The following is a 5,450-nucleotide window of genomic DNA, read 5'->3' as shown; positions in this document are numbered from 1 at the left end:
ATTGGTATTGTTCTGTCACATGTTCTGTCCCCCTCTGTAATGTACAGCGCTGAGCGAACTATTGGCGCTTTATAAATACTGTATAATAATAATAATAATAACTGTTTGACACATCTCTGGTGGAGGCCGAGTTGAAAGAAGACTTCCCTTACATCTCCTGTCCTATACCTTGTTATATGTACATACACATATCTTGGGGCATGACCATGTATCTGACCTTCATGACACTGTTATAATGAATGACTCGTAAGAAGCACTGCAGCTTTTGATTTCCAGCTCTGATATTCTCTTTACTATTGTCCCATTGTTTAGATGGATAACCTCAATATTTAGTATTATAGATCTTAAGATGTAAGAGGACAGCCTAGAGCTAGCCACCAGGAAGCTGCTTGGTATTTGCATGACAAGATGCTTCTGGGCTTGAGTAGTCCCTAGTCACATTACAGGCAATCCATACTGACCTTTAAAGTGGAACTGCACTGCATCTGAGCAGCACAAACCAAAAATGCTATTTAGTTAATTTTCAATATTCATAGCAAACTCACAATTCATCCATCCATGACTTTATGTTTTTTTTTGCTGAGAAATAATTTTGAAAAACACCCTCTAGCATTTTTAGCCATGGCCATCTTAAGAAAGAGTAGATGATTCATGTAGCATTTACTTCCTAGAATCCATCTGCCCTTAGCTCAGGCATTGGCTGAGCTGAGAACCTTCCCTCCCCTCCTGAAGACTTCTGGGATGTATAACATCATTTGCCTAGGCATGAAAACCAGGAAGTAACTGAAGAAATGTAAAAACAATTTAAAACAAGTAAATATGAAATACTTTCCTATCTATTTACTAATGCTGGCAGCATAAGGATTAAAAATGGTCCATGTTGATTGAGAGAGTGATGTTCCCCTTAACAAAAAAAACTCTTTATTGATGCATTGAAAATAGGATTGTATAGCAAAAGAAATTAGGGCTGAAGTTTACCTTATGCACAACTCAATTATACAAATGGAATCAATGCATTGTTTTTAAGTTAAAGTGTATATCCAGCCAAAACATTTTCTTAGTTTCGGATGGAGTGCAGAAGAAATAAAACACGTCTGTTTTTACAGCTATCCAAAGCAGAAGGCTTTTTTTATTTAGTAGAGTAGGGTAAGTTTAGAACCAGTGCCAGATTTTTATTTATTTCTCTCTGCAACCCTGTTGCAGATTTTCATTTTTTCCTGTTTGGTAAAATGGTGTCAGTAGGATGGAAAGTAAAGGAAAACCTCTATAACAGCTCTGGATAACAGTGGGACCTAGGCAGGAGTCTTGTTATATCTCATTCTATACAAATCAAAACAAAAATGTTTGGCTTGACATATACTGTACTTCAACTCATTCATTGCTAGTAAGGATCTTTTCACACAGGGCACTGCACTCCATTCAGGAGGGGGTCGGTGCCCAGATCTTCTGCTGAATCGGAGCTGAAAAGGTTGAATGTCAGTTTTGTGACATCTGTACTCATTCAGTTTGTATCCACATTTTGACAGCAAACTATGGGTGGCTAAATATATACCATTTACATCAGGTTACCTTCGATCCATCACATTTAGGTCCAGAAAAACAGATGATGATTCTACAGTCCTTTTCCATTTTTTTTCCCTAGACCTTGACTGACTCAGAGGCAGGCAAATGTAAACAGAGAGAAGTTAATTTGCATCCACCTGCCCATAGAGCTGCAGGGAGCTTATGATCAGGTCTGTCTGAAAAACTGACAGGTGGAACTGATTGGAAACCCCATGTGAAAGGAGTTAAACAAAATAGAAGGAAGATTGACTCAAAAGCAGTTTACTTGATGCCAAATAAAAATATGCCTCTGGGAATCAAAGCCAAAATATGCATAAGACAGGGCCCAATGAATAACATGACTTTCAAGCTGAAAATAGCCCAAAACCAAGGATACACAGCAACCAGATATACAGATTGTGTATTTGAGATTGCAGGAGAAGGAGTAGTTGCCAAGGATAACAGCAAATACAAGGATGGACAGAGACCCAAATAATACATTGGAAGTACCAAGGAGTTCACCAGGATAAATTCTAGAAGCTGGAATACAAAGAAAGAAGAGGTTACTGAAGACAGAAACAGAAAAGATAGTAGAAGATGGTTGATTGACCTCTCTAGCACCAAGCACTGTGTTATGGTAGGCAGAAGTGTCACATTTCCCCTTACATGAAGATACCAAATGTTTCTCAAGGCTCTTGCTCTGACACTGTCTCCTCTGCAGACAAACCTTGCACAGATTTTGTCACTTTACCACAAGTAATTATTAACCAGTACAATAAAACAGCTACCAACTTGAATCCTCTGGCTAAAAACAATTAGTCACAAAGCTTTCATGCTTTGAACTAGACAAGAGTGGTTTGTTTCATTCCAAATCTAAATTCGGGCAGAATTTTCATTATTCAAATGTATCTGAATTTCAACAGTAACAAATTTAAAGGCAAATTTGTCTTTATTGAATTTTATATCAAAGTAAACAATACATAGCAAGAAAATAATAAGAATATCAACAATGGAATGGGCAAAAAAAAAAAAAAGAACAACAGCATAGATATCAGTATAATCTATGGGGATGAAGGACGGTGAATCCATAAAGAGCTATAAAGGGGGCATCCCTAGATATGAGATATTCAACAATACCGAAATAATAACAGTAACGAATTTAAAATAATTTGAAACAAATTCAAAAACAAATTTGAACTGCAAACATATTACTGACTATTGTGGATTTCTTTCAGACTGTGCGTATTATTGTTAGAATATAGCCATCTTCCAGAATTCGAATTTCAAAAAGAACAGAACAAAAACAAAAGAAAACAGAAAATAAAGAAATAGAAAAAAATAGAATGGAATAGAGTAAAATGGAATAAAATAAACTAGAACAAATATAGCCCTCTTACAAAATTCAAATTTCAAAAAGAATAGAAGAGAATAGAAAAATAAAATTAAACAGAATAGAATAGAAATATAGAATAGAAAAAAAACAATAGAATAAAATAAAATAAAGCTGTCTTCCAAAATTCGAAAATAATAAAATAGAATGGAAAATAAAAGAATAAAATAGAAAGAATACAGCAGTCTTCTGAAACTCTAATTTTGAATAAACTAGAACCAGCTATTCTTTTTTTTGTATTATGTAAATCTTTTATTAAATGTTTTTTTTTCCAGTACAAAAGAACAGCAAAATATCATTTACATCAAAAAAAAAAACATTCCCCCAAAGTTTGCAATTCCACGTGCCTACTACCCCCCTTCCCCTCACCCAAACTCCCTTTACCCCGGTGCATATAGCTCTTCTCTTCTCTTTCCAACTTTCCATTCTATACCTTTCTTGAAATTTCTCTTCAATCCTCGCTTCCAACTCTTACTTTTTCTTACTATTCTTTCTTTCCTTCCAACCTTTCTTTTCCCTTCTCCTATTCCTGCTACTGCCTTACAAAACATTCCCTTTATTCTCCTATCTCCAATCAGATCCCTGGGCCTCCCACTACTTCCATATATTTTCCACATACCGTGAAGTCAAACCACCTTCCCCAATCCTTTCTAAATTACCCATATTACCTTCGTCTATATGGTATAACTCCTCCATCCTATTTATATATTCCACCCTGTCTAACCAATTCCTCATTGTTGGAGGCTCCTGTAACTGCCAACATTTTGGAATAAGCCCTTTAGCCACACTGATTAGGTGGTATAATACACTGTTTTTATACTGCTTCAATTGTGCTTCTGTCCTGTAAAACAAACACACCCATAGATCCTTCTGTATAGTTGTCCCCAAAATCTCTTGTATGAACTGGATTACATCTTGCCAAAACCCCTGTATTTTTGGACAATCCCACCATATATGTTCCATTGTTCCCTTAGATCCACATCCTCTCCAACATAACGGTGATACTTCTACTCATTGTTTATGTACAACACTCAGTGTCAGATACCACCTCGTCAAACATTTATAATTAATTTCAACCGTGTTCATGTTAATCAACCCATGCATTAATTTAAACATTTTATTTTTCTGTGATTCATTCATTTTTGTTCCCTTTCCCATTTATATAAGAACAGTGGAGGACTTGCCCCCCTCCCACCAATTCAATCTTATATATCCCAGAAGTAGCATGCTTTGGCGCCATACTGAAGCCCAACATTTTTTCAAAAGGGAGCATTTCCTCCATCATCCTCAGTAGTTGGGGCAACTTCGCGACAAAATGTCTTAACTGACAATATCTCAATTCATCTAAAGACACAAATAACTATTTTTTACTCTTTAAATCTTGAAAAATACCCAACTTCCCTTTAACTACTATATCCCCCAAACATGCATCTGCATCTGTAAATCATTTTCCAGAAACGTTGTCCTTCCTCGGCGGAAAAAATCAGTACCCACCAGGGGAATCAACAGTGAATTATACTTCCAGTCCATTTGATTGTGTATTCTATCCCATACTCTTAATACCTCATGTGTCAATGCACTACTAGTCTTATCCATAGTGAGAAACTTTCGTGGTATCCAGATAATCCTCTCTAACTGTGTATTACTTAATATACCTTCTTTTTTAACCCAACTCTTCCCCTGTGAATTATATGTCCAATCTACAACTCATGACAACATCACCGCAGTGTAATAATTCTTAATATTGGACAGGTTTAATCCTTCTTTCTCTTTTTTATTACACAGAACTTCATACCTAATTCTCGGTTTCTTATTGGCCCATATATATTTAAGTATTAGTTTTTTTTTATTATCCCAAAGAAGGATCCAGGGATATGGACTGGGAGCATGTGAAATTTATATAAGATTTTTGGGACTATACCATCCCCTACAGCAGCGGTTCTCAACCTGTGGGTCGCGACCCCTTTGCGGGTCGAACGACCCTTTCACAGGGGTTGCCTAAGACCATCGGAAAACACATATTTCTGATGCTCTTAGGAACCGAGACACCGCATCTCTATCCATCTCCAGGCGGGTCCGCCCACATGCAGATACGCCCACATACGAGTACCCAGTGTGATGACATCATCGCGCCAACCCCATCACATACACCCCGTACAAATACAGGTGTATGTGACAGGGTTGGCGCCATAATGTACTTATGTGGACCAGTCACACATGTGTAAAGAGCAGCTACTGTGTTGAAAGCAGCTACTGTGTTGAAAGCAACTACTGTGTAGAAAGCAGCAGTATTGGAGGTAAAACGATACTTCATGAATTATAATTACAGGGTAAATGTAAAATCATGTACTGTGAAATCATCAACTACTGCAAAAAAAAAATCCTGCATATCAGATATTTACATTACGATTCATAATAGTAGCAAAATTACAGTTATGAAGTAGCAACGAAAATCATTTTATGGTTGGGGGTCACCACAACATGAGGAACTGCATTAAAGGGTCGCGGCATTAGGAAG

The sequence above is a fragment of the Staurois parvus genome, unplaced genomic scaffold, assembly GCF_062004578.1.
Source record: "Staurois parvus isolate SC_StPar_1 unplaced genomic scaffold, SC_StPar_1.0 ptg000715l, whole genome shotgun sequence".
NCBI classification, from domain to species: domain Eukaryota; kingdom Metazoa; phylum Chordata; class Amphibia; order Anura; family Ranidae; genus Staurois; species Staurois parvus.
The sequence above is the reverse complement of the archived record's forward strand: the minus strand, read 5'-3'. Positions refer to the sequence as shown.